The sequence below is a fragment of the Hyposmocoma kahamanoa genome, unplaced genomic scaffold, assembly GCF_003589595.1.
Source record: "Hyposmocoma kahamanoa isolate Upper Pololo Valley unplaced genomic scaffold, ASM358959v1 95, whole genome shotgun sequence".
In the NCBI taxonomy this organism is placed as follows: domain Eukaryota; kingdom Metazoa; phylum Arthropoda; class Insecta; order Lepidoptera; family Cosmopterigidae; genus Hyposmocoma; species Hyposmocoma kahamanoa.
In genome coordinates, this window is record NW_020654972.1 from 4,491,578 (window position 1) to 4,513,105 (window position 21,528).

General features: G+C 35.1%; 1 protein-coding gene across 4 annotated transcripts in view; it reads right to left on the bottom strand.

The window, feature by feature from the left end:
- LOC113238232 (protein sprint) overlaps nucleotides 1–21,528 on the bottom strand; it is a 380,231-nt gene that overhangs the window by 217,754 nt on the left and 140,949 nt on the right. For 2 of the 4 annotated variants that reach the window (XM_026475030.1, XM_026475029.1), the window contains exon 1: nucleotides 2,421–2,565. The exons of 1 other annotated variant lie outside the window; for it this stretch is intronic. The gene's annotated coding sequence lies outside the window, so the exon portion shown is untranslated. Of the gene's footprint in view, nucleotides 1–2,420; nucleotides 2,571–21,528 lie in introns of those variants that run through there. One more of the 4 variants, XM_026475032.1, reaches the window with a different exon arrangement.

Sequence of the window (21,528 nt, forward strand, 5' to 3'; positions counted from 1 at the left end):
AATAAAATAAATAAAATTACTTATTTCGACTCAAATATTAACAAAATTGCATACAAGGTTGACACCTTCTTTAAAGTATGAAAATACTTGTATCAGGAAAGTGTTATATTGTGCAGTAGTATAGTATGTTATTTATATTTAAATTAATCGTAAATAGAAATTACAAAAGCAATAAAATAATCAAACTCTACCTTACTGTATATCCTTTTCCTACTGCACAAAAAAACAGAAAGAGACCCATTACGTGATTGTTTATATAGGCTAAATCTGAACACTTTTTCGTGATTTTTGTACCCCCGTCGTCCAATTGTTGGTATGTCAATGATAAAATCTTTATTGACATACCTCTGCATTAAATTTATCATTTTTTTATTTGTCCTGAAAAGTTATTTTCTAGCAGATGTGGCTTTATTGCACCTAGGTCGCGTATTATTGAAAAACTTTACTGACATTACTTAATATGAGATTGAGGTGTTTTCGTCATTAGTCGAGAAATATTATTATTCCCTCCTGCATCTTAATAAATAGGAACTACCAAGTTCGTGGCTACATCTATTAATGTCAGGAAAACAATTAGTTAATACATATAAGGTAAGGCCCGTTTCTTTAATCATGTGGTAAGACTCCCTGTACATGTGGCATTTGATCTTTAGACATTTAGTATTATAGACTATAGGTCAATTTAAACTTGTTGTCCTTACAAGAATGTTCTAGACCCTGAAATTGTTGTTGTTGTAGTAAATAATGCAAGCGGTATTAAGAAAATTGCTTTATAAAAATAAACGTGGAAGAAGAAAGTTTATAAAAGTAATGATAGTTCAAAAGTGCAAAAGTCAATGTCGTTACTTTTAATGGTCCTTGGGTGGGCAAAAATTTGTAACTAAATAACACATTATTGTGTTTTCTTTTACGTACGTATACGTATTTATAAGTATAGGTATAGAATTTGATGCGCCAAATATCTTCCAAAACTGCCAGATAGTCAAGAAATTATAAGCAATTCCTGTTATTCAAATTCTATAGCATTCTTACTATCTTATCAAACTATCAGTGATTAATATTCTTTCTATGGTTACAAATAAAATTGAACAGGCACATATAAATCAAGACACATGTATGACATTCATTCCAATCATGGATAATAATAAACTATGGCCCAAATACCGCGCCTTGGAGGAGACTGTTGCCAAGTAATGGGACGCCCCTAGATAGTGTTAATGCACAGGCATTCAAATGTGAATAAAAATGTACACACAACTTAATAGGAACTGTTTTGCAAAGTAGCAACTTAAGATACCTATCGATATAGGTGGGCGCTGACATAAAAATCGTAGAATATAAACAAGGACAGTCGTGTGCCTAACAATTGATGAATATGAATGCATAAAAAATTGCAACGCTAACTACAATCACTTCAAAGTATGTAAACAATAACAATGTCATATAGTAAAACGTACGTATGATTTTTACGAAACGTACAATGGGTGCAATTTACGAGCAGCATAAGATGAGGAGATATTTCAATTCTGTAAGCTTCTTCATTTTCTTGTCATAGTTACTATACAATAGAAAGTCCATATTTCGTAATTAAAGTACATACTTGAACTGATGTCCTAAGATATGTCCTGTATTATAAGGTTTGATAGCTTATAATATAGGACATGTCTTACTATAACGCATAAGAGAGTATTTTGACATCTCCATAACGTCATGTGGCGTACGTATTAAATAAAAACAAACTTAAAGTTACGTACGAACAAGAAATCTTCACGCACATTTTCTTAGTAGAGTAACAAAAATAAAGGCTCAGGAACTGTATGCCGGCGATAAAGTCATTGTCACAAGGACATAACGACTTCCTGGAAACAATTGGACATTGCATCTCTTAAGCTGTGCAGCCGGACCGGCACTCTTTATTAGTTCATTGAATCCTATTTACACTAACAACTGGTACAAGGATACCCCTGAGAATATTTTCGGGGTACACATCGAACTACAGGCAACATTTAAAAAAGGAAGAAAGAACAAGAAGTAAAAAGAAACTAATTTAAAGGTTAGTAGTAGTTATGATTTTTTGGTGTCATGATTTTATTAATAAAATTTAATCGTCGACTTATTACGCATACATGAACCCCAATACACAAAAAACCGCAAACAAGAAATAGAGTAGGAGGCGATTAGATCACGTAACTAATAACAGAAGTTAAGTGAATCACTCCAAATTGTACAAAAATCATATAGTGTGGAAAAAAATACAGAGAAACAGAAATGCGAATTCCGAAAACGTCAACGACCTTTAATTAAACAAACCACAGTAAACATAGAGCAATTGAGTTCTATATGAGGCACAATAATGGCACACAATCACGGCGAAATTTGCACAGCGTAACATTAAACACAGAACAATATTATAACAATACCGCAGAATTATCCGGAGTGTGAAAGAGTCGTGCAAGGTATGGTCGTATGTGACACTTGAGATGCGAAACGAATTTACTTGCGGTATTTATGCACTTGCACGCGCTCGCGTCGCTATCCAATCGTCCGATCGCAAACATCGGCGCCGGCGCACTGAGTACTGCCACTCGATTCCGCACGCACCCTGCGCAGGACGACGTTTAATTTGAACTTGGAACTTACAACGGGATGCAAAATTTCACCGTCGTTTTATTGGGCTATGGACGACGATACTGTGCGAACGGTAACTTTGATATATTTGGTTACACCTTTTAAGGGGTTTCTTGACCTTTTCTACCTAAATAATATTAATGTTTTCGTGTTAACAAATACCTTCACATTAAATTTGAAAGTGGTCAATTCAAGAAATGGAGAATTTAAGAAATGATCCTTATTAATTGTCATCATTTCTCATTGTGGTCCTAAAGCACCCAAAAGATAAGAACAGATGGATATTGACATTGATACCAATTTGCTAAATTTAGATCCGGAACAAGCCGCTCCCTAATATATAAATAAATAATGAAAACTCGGTTACTCAAAATGTGCACTAAGTGCACATGAAAAACGTTTTACTTTTATAAAAACATTAACAGATCAGATATGACGTCGGCAAAATCCTTAGATGTGATCACAACAGAGCACACGTTCGTTCTCTTGTCGATTTTTGTAAAAAAACTCCCAGTAGCCTTAAAAGGGATGCGGTCTCGAAAAATGTTATACAGCTTTCCTTTTCAAAGGGATGGGGACAGAATGTGGAATAAAGTTATCTGGATATAACCTTTTATGGAGAGCAATCGTGAATCGTATTGCAAAAAAAGGTCAGTTGAAACGAGTTGGTCATTACGTACAATAGCTCGCTAACATCCAAATGAAAGTAAAATTTATTTATGGAAGCTTTTGTGACATCTGTTTATATGCAATTCGCCGAAATTTATGTGGTCATCTCTTTTTTATACAACAATAGATCTTTAATAATCAACGTACTATTTAGAAACTCTTTGAAAGACGATTACGCTCTTCCAAATGGAAATCTAAATTTAACTCGGAGTCACTCTATTCTTTAAAGATTGTTCTAAATGTTTTTGATGAAAAATATTATTTTATTGGGTATGGTCAATTAGCCTTCACAAAAAAAACACACGCTAATACGATAAAAACAATTACAAGATTTTTCAGAGGTAAACAGCTATATTCTAAGACACTTCTTAGACGAGGTAGTAAGTAAAATTTATACAAAAATAGCTATTTTCTCAACAATTGGAAAGTCTTCGAAAAGTGAGATCAGTACCGTTGTAAATTATATCAGCATGGCGAACCTCGGGGAGCGCCCGAATGGCTATTGGAGCTTGGACTATGAATACATATTGGTGAATTAGGATACCAATTACACTGCATAATTAATTACCTCCTCTTAAATTGTGGATGTGTTTCGGAGATAATTGCTTTAGAAAGTCATTGATATGGTAACATTTTAAAGAAGACCAAGAATAGTAGTAGTACATTTCTACGGTTTTCGTATGTATTATTTAATTATTGACGACTGTGAACACATGTACATACATTAATAGCAGTAGAACTCCTTGTGAAAGAGTTCATCCAGGAGAACTGCCATCTTACCTATTTCTGCCGCCAAACAGTACTGTGAGCATTACTGCGTTCCGGTATCGAAGGGCCACTCAGAGCTTTAAATCGCAAAGGTCTAAGGGGCACCCCCACTGCGCCCATCACCTCGAGACACAAGTTGACAAGTCCCATGTGCCTGTAATTCCACCAGAACCCTTCAAACCGAATGCGAATGCTCACATTACAGTTTGGCGGCGGAGATTGGAAAAGTGGCAGTACTTCCCTGGATGACCTCTTTCAAAAGGAGCTCTTCTGCTACTTACTAACTGTCATGGACAGGCGTGGCTTATCATAAGGCGCACGACGTGTTCGTCCTGTCACTTGTCATCATAAAAAAAGTAGTTATATAGGTTTCTCACAAGTGACGCTACAGCATAAAAGCCAGTAAAACCAAAAACAAAGGTCTGCGACGAACACATAGAGATTTGTAAGCTCGTTCCTTAGCTCGTTGGGAGGGCCCGGGTTTGGTGAAAAAGTCACTGGTTCGACTCCAGTCGGATCAAAGGAATTTTTTTCGTGTTTGTTTGGTCTTTATATCAATAATAAATTAGGGGAGTATTTTCACAATAATGAATGTATGAATACCAAGGTACTAAAAACATCATGATATTTAATGAAACAAATATTGCGTAAGATTGTTTTCGACAATAATTTTCATTAGTGGCAGTTTATGACGAAAAGGATGTTATTTCAACGCAAAATCGTCTGCCAATAATATTAATTTAAACGAAACAAACAAATTGTTTATTAAAAATCAGTCGCCGCTTTTTGCATTTATTTACGATAAAAAGGCATGCAATGGCAATATCGACATTCGATAATTTACTACAACACTCCAAAGTTGTAAGGACAATAATAAACGCCCACACTAGGCCGAATGCGACACAATACAATAAATTCTGACACAGAATTTATTAAGGAACTCCTTATTTGTAAAACTGTGCTATAAATAAAAAATGCCCTTTTAATTTTTTTTAGCATATTCTATTTCACTGAGATGAGTTGGCATTCTTCATTCTTTTCAAACTTTGCTACTTACCTAATATTTTGTATAATCTACCTGTGTACTTGCAATCGAAGCCGTGGCCACTCATATCAATAGCCTCAGTGCTAACTGTTAAGAGGCTATACAACTCAATTCAATTTCGTTATTAAAAAAATTAATTCTGAAATAAAGCCAGTGAACCAAGCCAAAATGAACCGTATTAGTACGGGAAAAATTAGAATTCGAGCTGAGGTACTATCAACTCTTAAGCAACCCAGGAAGTTACTGCGTTCTAAGTGTGACGTAAAAAAAGTAACTATTTTTCTCAATTGATTTTGAAATACACTTTCAAGGTTTAGACGAATTTCCGTTGCAAATTGTAAGAGGCTTGCAGTAGTTAATGGCAAAACATTTACACATACATTTTCAAATATAATAGTATCTGTTTAGACTAGACAAAGGACATTTTTATTTGGCATTTGAAGTATAGAGACAGGAACGTGCAAATTGAAAACCACTTTAATTAAAAACTCACTGCAAATGAATTCGCCGAGGTTTGTTAGCAAGACACATAAACGTAGGCAATTTTCTTGTGAATGCGAATAGTACGAACGACTGCAAAGCTTAAAGTTTTATTACGAAAAATATTTACGTTGATTCTAAAAACGAATCGTAAATCTCGAAAACGCAGACAACACTGGATCCGACTTAAATTATAATGATTAATTTTAAGTTTGTTTTTCTAAAGCATGAATCACTGTTAGTTATAATTCTCATAATCGTACCTGTTGCAAGTGTTATAGATAAAGTACAGTCACTGTCAGGATGCGCTGATAGGCATTTTCATGACTAATTTAATTTGATAATAATGTCGATTTGCGCTGGAATATACTAAAGGACAATGGCAAACTCCCATATACATTTTTGTTGACATCATTTGTATGAGTCTGTTTATGAAAAATATGTGAAAATCTATATTTTTAGTTGAACTGAGTTGCGTTGAGTGCATAGATTTCTCATGGTAGATGGCGCTACGGCTAAAAAGCCAAAAACACCAAATACAAAGACACGACAACAAGCACATTCGTGAAAATTCGTGAGGTCCGCTGGTTCGCTTTGTTGGTATAGCCTCTGGCACGGTATGCTAGAAGACGCGTCGGTTCCAATCCGGCCGGATCGAAGGATTTTTTCTGAGTGTTCGATTTTTGTATTAATAATTATAACAAACTAGTGGAGTAATTTCACATAAAATTAATTGAATATCAATTCAATAAAAATTTAAATATAGAGTTTAAATTCCTGAACAGATTTTGTTTTGGGTTTACTATTCTGAGAAGTCAGGAATTAAAGATATTCCAGTTTGAAGTTTTGGAGGTTATGTGTTACGTAATTGTATAAACTATATTCGATGTATTATTATTATAGTAAATTACAGAAGCCTTAAACAGAATTAATAGAAACTGAATGGTGCCGTGGGTTTGGGACGAGACGAAAGTTCAGAGGAAAATTTTGTATATTGATATGGTCAAAAGGCATGAAGTTAAGCCATAACAAAAAAACTGAATTCATTAATAAAATACCACAGGCTATTGAACTGGTAATTCGGACGCAAATTATTTTTTTGTGAAACGTGCCATCTATCCCTGATTTTGGGAACTTTTTGTCAGTTTTACCATTTACTCGCGTGGCATTTTGGAGAAGAAATCATCGACTTTATTTTTTATAATGAAGTAGTTAATCTTTTATTAGCTTATTACAAATCGGTCGAATCAGTGCATTTGATATTACGTGAACTAAATTTGGGCAAAAAAACGTACGAATATAATATACATACGTAGGTACTGAAATCCTTTTTTTGGCGACTAGATGTCGCTCAACGTTAAGAAACTAAGAAACTGATAGTTGTAGATATCAGTCCGGTTACATACTGATTAGTCATTAGAGTTTCTTTTAAATATGATTTTATTTCCAGACAAAGATAAACCGTTCTTATAATTAGAGTTAGACACTAACGAATTCTTTTATCATAGTTAAATTATAAAATTTGTCATTGTTCTTTAATTTTACTTGAATTTAGTACATGTATCCTTCGTTATAACCCGCGGTAGCCTAATGGATTGACCTATCGTTTCTCGAGCAGACCAACACCTCTGAGTTTTCGTAATTTATGTGCGAAATATAATTTTCAATTTACCAAGATCTTTTCGGTGAAGGAAAACGTGATGAAATCTGGGAGCCTACCATAACCTTTCGAAAAACAATCTTATTTCAATGTAAGCTTAAAGTAAGCTTATTATAATATTACTCATGTTCGTACCATGACAAGCCTGTCAATCAAGTAATGTATTATTGCTAAAGTGATTGAAAGAACGAATGATTTCCCAATATTATCTATTCCTTACTAACAATAGGAAAGATTTAAATAAAAGAAAAACCAGAAAAAACAATAACGCTACATGAACTATATAATGCCATCTCTTTCTTTTTTGATGTTCCGAATCGTCTTATCGTAGTATAATGTTTAAACGCACTTAATGTTATTTACATTCGGAGAATTTTAACTGTTAAAAAAAGAAAAGTTTATAATAATAAAATCTGTTAAAATTACTTTGTTTTCAATTATTTTTCCGCATTTTCATAAAGAAAAATAAATAAGACAAGCTGAGTCGTGATAGTCACGTTATGAATTCGGAATATAGTCTATTGTCAACAGTTAGTGTCGCCAAGGAGCATATAGATGTCGCTGTCATAATTTTACGAAATAAACATCGCGTATTTTTGTATAACGAGAAATGATTTCCTATGTACTATTAAATAAAAATAAAACAAAATATTGAAGAGATTTATAAGTAAATAAATAAATTCAACTTAACTTTTAATCATTACCAATCAATGTTTAGACCATAAATTCGAAAATAATATTGTTTCCACTGCGTCCGAGTAACTATTTTAAGATTGCATAATTTGACTTAAGAACAATATTACAACTGAATAAATGAATAGTCACACAGCTGCCAATAAATATTATAGTTTTAACATTATAATAAGCTTACTTTAAGCGCGTCATGGTACGAAAAGTCAATGTAAGGTTAAAGTAATATTGTTTTAAGAGGTTGTGGTAGGCCCCCTGCACGTCGAAGAAAGTTCACAACCCTCGAAAAAGTGTGATATCTCCAACCCGCATTAGTCCGGCGTGGCGGACTATGGCCGAAACCCTCGCCTGAGGGGAAACCCGTGCCCAGCAGTGGCATGTATAAAATGGGTGAATGATGATGATCTTTCTTTTTTAAAAAGAACGGCCTATTCCACTAGACCCTACCAGCTGTCCCCCCTGGTGGGGGGACAAGTCGATTTTTTTTTAGAACAGGAGACAATTTTATTTTTCTTTCTAGCTTGCCGTCGATTATGCGTTTTTTATGAATTTTGTCGTGATGTAAAATACTTACTTTTTAAGTTTATGGTTTAAAGGCGTCAACTAAGAACAATTCTTAATTAAAATTAAATAATGTCCCTTTCTTTTAAGTAACTAAAGAGCCAGACGTGCTGAACCTTAATTTAACTTACTTTACGTTTTCACACTAAAAATAATCAATTTTAAACAGGTTTAGTCCTACATCAATAAGGATTTCAGCTAGCATATAAAATCTTTGCTATTGTTAAACTTTAGTCACAGACCTTATCTTATTTTTGGCTAGATAGTGTCTGTAAATAACGCAAAACACCACATTCAAAGTTCACCTTACCCTACAGGTAATAAGGCTCTTTACCAACCACTTTGAACACAGCTCGTCATCGTTCGCTTTGGCATATAATTCATCTTAGTGACCAAGAGATATTATAGTTCATCAGCTCATAGGCAAAAATAAATGAAATAAAAACCAATCTATTTTCTAATTTGTTTTTACGGAAATTTAAAAATTATTGTAAAGTTTCGAAGATTCCTAAAAAGACTCTTTTTAGTTAGACCGTTGAATAAAAACCTTACCAGCAATATAACAACAGTATTTTAAAAATCTGCTAAACCAACAGTTATTGTATATTCTGGTTAATGAATAAATAATAAATTATTAATAAATCATTTATTGTGTCCACAAACAGTGCTTGTAAAAATAAAAATAGATGCTTTCCATAACATCAAGGAGTTGCGAGTTGTGTCTCTAAAAACTATTACCGGTTTAACGTGACCGCTATGAAAATGAAAGATAATTTCAGTTGCTGCAACTCCTTTATCGCTATTTAGAGAAAAGTTTGTCTACGGTATAGAGTTTCTCTTCCTGTTACGTCGCGCTCGGAGTAGATACATAATCGCTAGAGAAGAGAAAGATATCTCTACGCGCTTAAGTTTTCTCTATTTGCCCTCATGCTAAGCCTGCAGAGCGAAGTGTGCTAAACGTGCGGGAGTTGCACTACTCGTTTTATTATACTATGGTATTATTCACGTACAACATAGAACATGCAATTTTAATTCGACCTATGTAAATAATTTTCTCTGTCAAAATTGTAATTTACGTCCATCGTGATCACGGGACGATAAGGTCTCAATTTATAAGCTGTCCTTTTAAGGTCACGTCCAGTACAGGAAACCATACAACTTTTATTGTGTGGGGGAAAATGCAGCTGTTATATACATTTGAATCGAGTAGGTATAAATATCGTGGGTACCATGTCCTCTCTGTTCTCAATTTTTATTTCAAAAAAATGTATGTACTTATCTCGCCTGGAGAATCTTACATTCTAAGAAACTCTTTACATCTATAAAGGTAACCAAAAAAATAAACTATGAGTCAAACAAGATTCGAGCGTCTGTCTCTATTTGCAAAGCAATTATTAATCACTGTGGTCTGAATAGTGCTGGTTGAAATTTGTATCCTATACCAAAGATCAAATTGGTTTCAAAATTTTCTTAATACGTCTTGCACTAATGATGCACGAAATCATATTAAAATTAATTTAACGACGTACAGGTTATAAATTAAGTATGTTTAACATTTCATTCACTTTTTTTTTGTGCTCAGTCAACAAAATTTGTGAACCGATTTCAATAATTTTTTTTTGTTGGCAAGAGGGTACCTAAGTATTGGTCCCATTTAAATTTGAAGAAAATATTTCACCGCTAACGGTGGCAAACTAGGGGATCAATCCAGTGTCGCGTTCGCATTCCGGTAACTGATTTCAATAAAACTTGGCAAATAGATGTAACTCCATGAACTTTTTGAGGTCGGTTTTTCTTTTTATAAAAAAGCAACAATTATTATCTACACTTCTGTGCTCAGAACCAAGATGTTGTTTAGAGGATCAGGTAGTAGGTCACGGATTGGTACTTGGTGTAACGGGCTAGTGTCCGCAACTCGACATCGAGCCGCCTATTTCAAGTGTAGTGGGTGCAGGGTCCTACTCGTGCCACCCAATCTCCTCCAGGAATCTCAGCAGCCTCTTCGGCTTGCTGAAGAGTTCGGGGAGCGACCTCGGCACATCAAAGTACTTTGCCCTGTAGTTAGTAACGCCGGAGCACTCTAATAGGATATGCGCGGCCGTTTCCTCCCCCTCCATGCACGGTCCGCATAGAGAGCTGTCCGTAATACCTAAATTGAAAAGGTGTTTATTGTATTGTATAGTACAGGTCACGGATTGTACTAAACATGTAACTTAAATGATGTCACGTCATTGTCACTAAATTACCTCATCGGAAATTGGCCGTAACTATGTATTTCGTGGTTCGAGAGTAGGGACCCTGATTCTATTGTCGGAACATCGGGCCGTTCATTCTACCTTCGATGAAGTTTCAGAACACACTCAAATATTATAGCTATCTTACAAGCCACAAATCCTATGTTAACACAGCATTGTCTATTTAAAGACGTTATTTGCATTACACTGTAATTGTATAGCTTCCAGGTATGTCGCCCACATGGCCACAGTTCGCAGTAACTGGTCCAAGGATGTCCATTAAGTTGATCTTGTGGATTCATTCGCAGAAACATGTAAATGAATTATGAATAATGAGTTAATATCGGATGAGACTGAATTATTTTTAATGATACTAAGTGACTAGACGAACAAGTCGTGCGTCTGGTGGTAAGCGACACGCCTGTTCATAACAGTTGCAGCGTCGCTAAGAGCTTTAAATCGCAAAGATCTTAGGGGCACTGCGACTGCGCCCTTTACCTTGAGACATAGGTTAAAAAGTCCGATGTGCCTGTAATTTCACCAGCACCCTTACCTTTTAAAACCGTAACGCAGTAATGATCAAATTACAAACAGTGACAGCACTTTCCTGGACGAACTCTTTTACAAGGAGCTCTACTACATGCCATTGCAAAGTTTTCAAAATGTTTCCTTGTTTGTGTATTGCTTGCTGTGTTTGTGTTGTGTAACTAACCCTCACACTTAAGCATTTTGTAATTTAATAACAATCTGTTATTAACATGTGATTGCATTCATTTCCACTCTCTTGTTTAACTCAGATCTGGGAATCGATATTTCACGTATCGGGAACATTTTTAATCGTTTATCACATAGAGCTTCCATAGGGCTAACAATTCCCAAAGACCAGCTTATTTTTTACTAAATATCTCCAAATCTCATTCAATCCCAGTAAGTTGCGCTTGGTGCAATATCTCAGTAGGCTATGAAGGTAGGAATAGCTCCTCTCCTTCCTTCCTGGCAAACCCGGAAACAACTTCGGCGCCTCCAAGACCCAGCGCATGGTGCAGGCACAGGTGCCGCAGGGTTTTAGTGAATTGGAGTCTCACATGACCTTCCTCTGTCCTCACATGACCATCTGTATCCCCACGCGGAAGGTATCCATGATGGATTTCGCCGCATACAAAAATTTAGGACAATAGATTTGCTAATGCTTACTATAAAGCTGCTTACATTAGCCCTAAGTAATAATTCTTGTTAATCTCATTATAACATTTAGTACAAATAATTGAAGCGGTATCTAGGGTTATTACAATCCCACTTTACAGACTTTATATTTATTGATAATTGTTTTCAATTGACTCAAAGTCGTTAATTGACTAATTTTACTTCAGTTGTGAGCATGGTTTCTATGCTTGTTTATATGAGAAGTTGTCCACTAGGGCGGCAAAGGCTATCTCAAGGTGATATTACTCACTCAACTGTCCGTTATTTTATACTGCATTACTTTTTTAAACCGTCTTAATATTGCGGCTCAAGTCACAAGTATATTATTATAATAATCATCACACACATGCTCACACGCTAATATATACAGACAGTTGCTCTTTTTATAATGCAAATTAAAACCGTGTTCGAACGACGTAAAGTTCAGTTTAAAAAGGAATGTTGACATTTTGTGTAACTTTATATTCCGTATGAATCTTTATTGAGAAGGTTGGTAATCGGCAACGTAAATATATATAATTAAAAAATAATAATTTAAACACGCTTCCTTGTAAACCAATTGTCGTAATTTTATCACCACCGGTGGTTAAAAATAAAAGTCGAAGAAAAGAAAGAGCAACAAAACGAAGTTACTTATAGATCAGGTAAAAGGAAAATTAATAATACCTATACTGTTGTAACAGGAACTTACAGCAAAGGAGCTGAATAAAGATATTTGGCTATTACTCAACCGACAAAAGTTCTAGCCCTTAAATAAGAAGCAGAGCAAAGTTATAGCAAAAAAGTTAATATTAAATATTGTTACTTAAATGTATGTAGTCAACGCACACGACATTATAGCATTATGTTTTAGGATAATGCCGACGATTTTAATAGAATATTTGTCCTGTTAAAAGTGCGGTTCAAACAATTGACAATCTGCGCTCCAGAGTATCTTTGAAAGAGAAGTTTAAAGAAATTAACATTCTTACACCAACGTAGCGAGCATTTATGAAAATTTAATTTAAGACGAATACTAATCTTTTTGAGAAAAGTGACAAACATGACATTCAAAAGAGGAACGCGCATTATTCTTGATAGTCGTCGTCACAAAGTCACGAATTTATATACGCTTATATAATAAGATTCCGGTTGATATTGAACAATTGCTGTTTACGAGGCTTTACGAAAATTTATTCGACGTGAATTTCATCGCGCTCACATCGCTTGATAATGAACTTAAACAAAACAAAGAAAGATAAGCATACGAAACCATTTTAGAATCTGATTTGCTGATGTGACTTTTAAACTCCTGCAAAGAAGAATCTAATATGTCAACAAATCCTTTTTATGAAACTGTTGCTGAAACTTTTTTTGAAGTAGAAATACACATACTTGACGTCCATCTCACCGCCACCATACAACGATGCCTATTCTCTCTCGCATTGCAAAGGCCCAAGTTATAGCTTCCGAGGAATAAATCTGCAGGCAGGGAATTTCAATCCAGTACCTTACACCATATAAATGTACAAGCGTAACGCTTCATGCGAACCTTGGGTCTATTGCCACAATTATCACACCCTCTGCTACTCTACCGCACACCCGACACATGAGGCTTGGTGTTTTATACAGAAACAAGTCTCTTTGTCTACCATCGTTGATTTTTATGTTGCATTACCATAAACGTTTGGACAACAAGAAGCGTATCCTAAAGTTTACGACCAATCAGTTCACAATGAATCAAATTTAAAAGCGTATCGTGACAAAAAAACACGTCGACCTTCTTCGGTATTCGATGAGTCAATAAATCATTTTTGTTGTTTTAATCATTGATTGGATAACACGTACGTAGGTAATCGTTCGCAACGAGTCTCAATATCTGTATAGACTTTTGTAAACGACGTCCTAAATTCCCCAAGATTTATCCAGGTGGGTATGTCGCTACTTTTAAAACTTCATACATTTCTAATTGTATGTACATTCGATCCGCATTCTGTGTGCGCGGTCACTTAGGTATATGTTATTGATGTCTTTTTCGCTCGGCGAATGAGAGTGCGTGGGCGAGATAGCACTCGCTTAGAAACATGTTCGTGCTTAATTTTTATTTGTAGTTTGATATTTAATTAAAGCGTGTGGTTTATGTATCGATAAAACTTTTGGATATAAACAATTTATTACATGTAGTAGGGTCGTTGTGTTTCAAAATCTAAATAATATAACTTTCTTATAGTAAAAAACCTACACCAAAAGTTCGTGGAATTACATTTATTTGCCAAGTTTTATACATTTTTTAAATTTTAATTTATTTATTGCACGGGAAAAAGCACAGATTGCATTTAATAAAAGGAAAACACAAACAAAAAGTACTGCTTTTTATTATACATAATTTCTTTCTGTAAACCTAAATACAGGACAAAATAACTACAATAACGGGCTTACGTGCATAAAAAACAAAATTACGTAATTAGTTATTAAGGACAGGCGTGTCGCTTACCACCAGGTACACGACTTATTCGTCCATCACTAAGTACCTATTATAAAAAAAAACTTTAATTCAAAAGGTAGAAAGTCTGTAACATATTTATGTAAATCAATGACCACGGTGTCCTAACAAACAAACAAAGGGAAAAACTTTTCTAAATTGATTCTAGTCTGGGTATTCTGGATGGTGCCACAGAGTAAATTCCGTTTCTCTGGTACTCATAGTCCAGGAAGTTCCCTTGTTTGAAACCAAGTAATTGGTGTGATTGTCTGGCGCATTTTAACTGCGTAACCAAACGGTTACCATGCTGGACTGCCACGTCCTGTACGTCCCGGTTTCGATTCCCGGCCGTGAGAAATATCTGTATGGCCTACATTTATTTCTCTCGTGAGTTTGGGTGAAATTTGCGGTTGTCTATGTGTGTGTCCATGACACGCGCAATACAGGGTTTCCCTAGTGCGGGGCTATGAGTGTGTGCGTCATTTATTTACTACATTTGCAGGTTTTGAAAATTCAGAGTTTCTGAATTGTTTACCAAACACAACTAAAACAATAATATCAATATGATTCACCACGGTAAATAAATATTTTAAGTCGACTCAAACGCCTTTTGTTATACGTAATATCTATTATTATCTGCTATAAACAAACTTTATGCGCTCTAATCAATTATTTTAAAACTTTAAAACTATACTTGTAAATGTATAATCAGTAAATTGAATTGGCATTGTTTCGAATCGGAAGGGAGCCACACATGAGTGGTTACATGATAAATGATTATTTTCATTACCATACAGTCATAGCGCAACCCTTCCTGCCGAGTCTTTAACGCTTTGACGCAATAAAACGTAAGTTACTCACTGCTACGTTAATGATTCTGTATCAGTTTCTTTTTTTTATGATACCAAGTAAAGAGACGATAAAGTGGCGCGCCGAGTAGTAAGCAACATGCCTACCAGTTAACAGTTTACCTTACCTATGGCTGCCGCCAAGCAGTAATGCGAGCACTACTGCGTTCCAGTTTTAAAGGGTTAGCGCCCAGTTACACGAGATGAAAGCTTTCGCGCAGCCGCCGCGTGGCGACCGCTCAATTACCACGCCTTTATGTACATTAATGACGAGTCTGAATTCTATTTATTGGGCAACAACATTTCAATTCCTCTAAAGAAATCTACAGCGCGGTCGCCGCCCGGCCGCCGCGCGGGCCGCCACGGACTCCGCTCGGTGACCACGCGGTCGTGGCGTAGACCAAATTCAACCCAGTCTCGCCCGCGTGCCCTGAACGCTTTTAAGTTAAAACGTAAAAGCTGAACAAATAGAGCACATTTTGCTATTACAGTTAGCACGCGGACACTGCGCGGCGGCAACGGGACTCCGCTCTTCGACCGCGCGGCGGCCGCCGCGGACTTCGCTCGGCGAAAGCGATGAAATTCGTCTCGAATAAACGCGCCCTAAGGGTGCTGGTGAACTTACAGGCTATTAAGGCTTGTCAACTGTCTCAGGTTAACGGGCGCAGTGGCAGTGCCCATCAAATCTTTACTCTTAAGAGTTCTTTATTTACTTTAAAGAGTCGATTCTACCTCATCTCGAATTCAAATTTCTCCCGTACTAATACGATTCATTTTACTTAAATCGGGCGGTAGGAACACTGGCCATATTTCAGAATTTATTTTTTTACAAACGAAATTAAAGCCATTTGAAAAATGTGTATCGTATAGTATACTTAATCTATTTAGTTCAGTTGATATAAAAAAAATCATTGGTATATATATAAATTACCTATTGAATATAGCGGTTTTCTTGTAAAATTTTGAGGTGACTTTGTTTTTTGCCATCGTGAAAATTTTTAAGAATCGTGTTTTCACACCGTATAGTAATTAGTTTTTTTCAAAGTGATTGATTTATCACTTTTACTGTTTAAACTATCACTAAAAATAGTTTCATTTTCAATTCCTTAGTAGTTTTCAGGAAACGCAAATTCCGGTAGCATATTTTATTCCTTTGCCGTATGCATTAGTAAGGAAGAGCAAGCGCTTCTTGACAATGGCTGGTATACCACTGACATAAGGATACTGAAAGTAGAACTACGAGAATGGAACAAAACTAGAAAGTTCATTTTGACATTTATAACATAAAAATGACGTAGAGTACTTACGTTTTTGCGATTGTTACACATAGGAAATGAAACAAATTTTTCGCGTGTACTTGTGTTTTCAGACAAACCAACGTTTCGGGCTCTTCATAGGTTCCATGGTCACGGCTGACCATGGAACCTATTGAGATGGTAAATTCATCAACTAGTTTAATATTAATGGAAACCACACTACAGTGGTTTTATTTCCTTTTGATGAATGATTCTATATTATCTATTGCCAGTCAAAAACTAACCTTATATATTTTGCACAAAAGTGTACTCGTGCAAATTCTCGTATAAAACAAACTACAAGACAAAAGTAATAATTCACACAACCACAACCTATCCCTTTGGAAATAGTTCCTGATACGAGAAAATAAGTCATGTACAATTAATTATTCTCTCGTACAGGCCAAAACTAATATCGAGAATGTATCGCAAAAGAAACAAATTAGTAACTTTTATCGATAAATAATATCCCCTAATCTTCATTCCTCGGAGATATAAACTTTTACGCTAAGAACGAAAAGGAATTGCGTTTCGCCTTCTAATAACGCCTATTGAATATTTTGATGGGTTTTTCGACCAATCTACTTTCATCGTTGTTTCTTAATTTTCCTCAGAAAGAAGTATCAATAACTAAAGTTGACCTACTCTTTCTCTAGTTCTTATACCTCCTAACTTAAAAACGTTTTTCACCTTAAACACTTTTCAATTTGCAAAATGATCTCTTACAAAATCGTTTAGAAAAACGTTGAAGCGCTTTAACTTACCTTAATTTCATGTTAATAAGCTGACAATGTTAAATGCAACATTGCATTGTGTTGACAGCGAAAAGCGAGAGTAGACCGCTATAAGATAAGTATATTAGTAAAACACGAGTTATAGTTTTAATATTTAGATTTTTTTTATAAGTAATACCAAGTGACGGGAAGAACAAGCGACATGCATTCCACACGGAAGAAAAAAACAATTGAAGTACCCTAAGCCTCGATTACTATCAGAACCGATGTCGCAAAACTCACACATTCTTAATTTGAAACACTACAAAATTTTGGTATTGATTGGTCGTGATTTCAAATTTAAAAGAAATAACAAATTCTGGATTATTAATACAAAGATCGAACACTCAGAAACAACACTCAGAAAAAATTCCTTCGATCCGGTCGGATTCGAACCGACGTCTTCTTGCATACCGTGCCAGACGCTATACCAACTAAGCAACGGAACGAACCAACGGACCTCACGAATTTTCCTATGTGCTTGCGTCGTGTCTTTGTACTTGGTCTTTCAACGACTTTTTAGTCGTAGCGCCATCTATGAGAAATCTATTACAGATTTATCACCCAGTTAGTACCTTTACAGCTACCAGTCCTGGCGAGAGATGTCGCTATTCACTGTATTAATTAAATTTTTATTGAATTGATATTCAATCTTCTTTCTTCTTCTTTGTATTAATAATTATAACAAACTAGTGGAGTAATTTCACAAAAAAAATTGAATATCAATTCAATAAAAATTAAATTAAATTCTGGATTGTTAATATAATTTAAACTGACCCTGTTGGCATATCGTTGAAACTTCATAACCACCAATACCTATTATTACAAATTACGACGTTTTGATATAATAATGAAATTTCAATCAATGTGTTGCCATCTAGTGGATTATTCCTGAACGACGACGAATTTGAGTTATTAATTTAGTTCTCTAAACAAGAAGCGGTCATATTGCCGGGTTATAAGCCTTACTTTCGTTTCTTGTAACAGAAAAATATTTCGATAAACAGAAAATTGAAAATTTATTAAAATGAGACTTTCCGATGATATGAAATACCATCACGGGTATCATTTTTGCTCTCCAAAACAGCACAATAAGGGAAATTTCTAGAATTTTAAAGAATTTGCACGAAATAATGACACAACCATACCATACAAAGAGAAAATGGCTGACTGACCTTAGATAGGTCTTTCGAGACCTATAGTTGGCACGCGTCAGACGCTAACTAATCATTTCTACTGTATTTATTGTTCTGTACCTATCCATAACCAGTTGCAGTGCACTTAATCGCAAAGATCTTAAAGGCACTGCCACTGTCCCCGTCACCCAGAGACATATGTTGGCAAGTCCCATGTGCCTGTAATTTCACGAGGACCCTTCCCTTTGCAAACCGGAACGCAGTACTTAATGCTCACATTACTGCTTGGCGGCAGAAATAGATAAGTACTCCTTGGACGAACTCTTCACAAGTGACGACTCTATTTTATCAATGACGACTACGTTATCTCTATTTCATATCAATTGTATTTTTAATTGTCATAAGATATTGATAACAAAAAATCGATTCTATTCTTCTCTCGATCCAAAAGGTTATGTCTTGTCTAAAAATCGAAGCATGAAGCTTTATCTGCAGCCGTATTGTGCAAAACAAAGGCCACTATTTTACATTGCACAGTAATCGCTATGTAACAAGGAACTATTCAAGAATTTGGAAAGTTTATAATTTACTAACTACACTAGCTGTGGTCTACAAAAGCAATATTGAATGACAACTAGGTAGGTACTGTCACCTTCTAAATATCACCAAGTCAATCACTCTTACTTAGCTCCTACGTATTTGGCAAAAATTTTCAATTTCAATATTAACAAAATCACAAAATTTAATTGAATAGAAAATTGTTCCAAAATTTTCAGAGGCTTTTGGCAAGTCTTCGAGGCGAGCGTTAAGTTAAAGTGACGGGAAGAAACAGGGTATCTTGTGCCTCTGCCACTCCGGAGCTGTGATTAATTTCCATCACAATCAACCTGGACAGCTGACGGACGTTACTTTGCTTCCTTGATAGGGTTGTGTTCTTGGATTTAAAAATCTTTGTGCTATACCTTCTTGAAGTTAGTGACAAAATACTGAGAAAACACAGCCGCACGAGATTGGTTATAGATAAGACACCAAAGCCGCATTCATAACGGTAAGCTAATTAGTCGGCTTTCATATCTGTACTGTGAGGGTACGTGTTGTTTATTTATTAGCTACTCATCCTATGACCCTTTCTTTCTTGAAAATATGTTTCTTATCATTTAAATAATAACCTTTACTATTTTTAACCGACTTCAAAAAAGGAGGAGGTTCCCATTTCGACTGTATTTTTAGTATGTATGTTACGCGATAACTTATGATATTTATGAACCGATTTTGATGATTCATTTTGTATTTGAAAGAGGGTAGCTCAATATCGCGCCCATACGAATTTGAAGAAAATATCCGGTTTCGCGCACTTTCCGGTGACCGATTTCAATAAAATTTGGCAAATAGATGTAATTCCTCAAATTTTTGAAGTTTTTTCATCGATCGGTTATTTTAGTACTCTATACTGAGATTATTGTAACGCTTATTAATTCCCACTTACCCTTGTGCCTCTTTCTTCCTTGTCATATTTATGAAATAGTGCGAAAGAGAGCAATCTATTATGTATACTAGGTCGCCAACTTAAATGTAGTAAATCTATATATCCGTTTTCAAACCAACAGTAGTCGATCCTTCTCTCTGCATGTTCTTTTAAATTTTTATTTACAAATCATAAAAAATATATTTTTTATTTCAACGAACAACCCTAGTTGACGAATGAATAAGGCATAAGGGCTAGTTTGTTGGCGTAAGTTCCTCTGTATAGCAACAGATTGTAAGTAATGATCTTGATTGGACACCATTCACTATACAAACAAAGCACGCAAAAGTATTTCGGTCATAAAAATCAAACACATACATATTTACATTTTATATACATACGGCATACTAAACAAAAAACTTATTTTTTTTATTTACAATGTCATGTGACGGTGAATGTTTAGAGATTTAAATCGCGAAGATTCGAGGGACGACACTGCCACTGCGCCCGTCACTCCGAGACATAAGTTGAGTCCTGTAAGTTCATCAACACCCTTACCCTTCAAAACCGAAACACAGGAACACTCACATTACTGCTTGGCTGCAGAAAGAGTTAAGGCAGTAACATCACTGGACAAACTCTTTCAGCTACTGAATATTATAATATTATATTTGTTTTAGTCACTGGTAGCATATTTGTTTTTTTTTTCGAACAAACCACCGTTTCGGGTCCTATACAGATCTTGTAGTCACGGCTGATAGACTATATACAGATGGTAAAGTCATCAAACAGTTATGTCAGATGTTAGTGCAAACCATCCTGTTCAGGGGATCTACTCTCGTTTTCCGTCTGACGTCCGCCCGAAAAAATAATTGCCAAATAAGTAATACTTTTTACCAAATTTCATTTCGTACCATATTGGGTTTGCCATGGCGTTGCAGCGCATCTGGTATGTTTGCCCTGAACAGGGTGGACGATTTTTACGCTTTAATGAGAAAACGAAAATGGTCTTTTACTGAGAGGCTAAAGAACTCGAAAAACTTATTGGTGCAAGTCATTTTTTCGCGATGCTATTGTTGTTTTTAGGCGTTTTTGTAATTATTATTATTATTTTACAGTTTTTAATCATAGTGTAATTTTTGTAATCTAATTTTTAAATTTAATTATATGTAATTTTTAATTAAAAAATTATATGTAATTATATGGAATTTATGTAATTCGTCTTTTTCCTGTGAATTATATCATTACTTCCATCCAAAGGTTGTCTGGCAGAAATCGCTTAAAGCGATAAGACCGCCCATTGTACCACCGCTTATTTTTAATTTAATTGTATTGTATTTGTTTCCTTTTTTGGTGTACAATAAAGAATTTTTGTATTGTATTGTATTGTAATTTTATAAATTAATGAGATTTGTGCCTAAATATATAAATTTATTATTATTCTTATTATTATTAAATTAAAAGACGCATGATGCGAGTGACGCTTCATTCTTGACGTTGTCTTTTAGTTTGGTCGAATATTACTTGATGTCGGACGGAGAATGAGAGTAGACCCTTGAATTATAGTTACCAAAGTACAACGCTATATTATGATTTGCCAAATATTTGATTT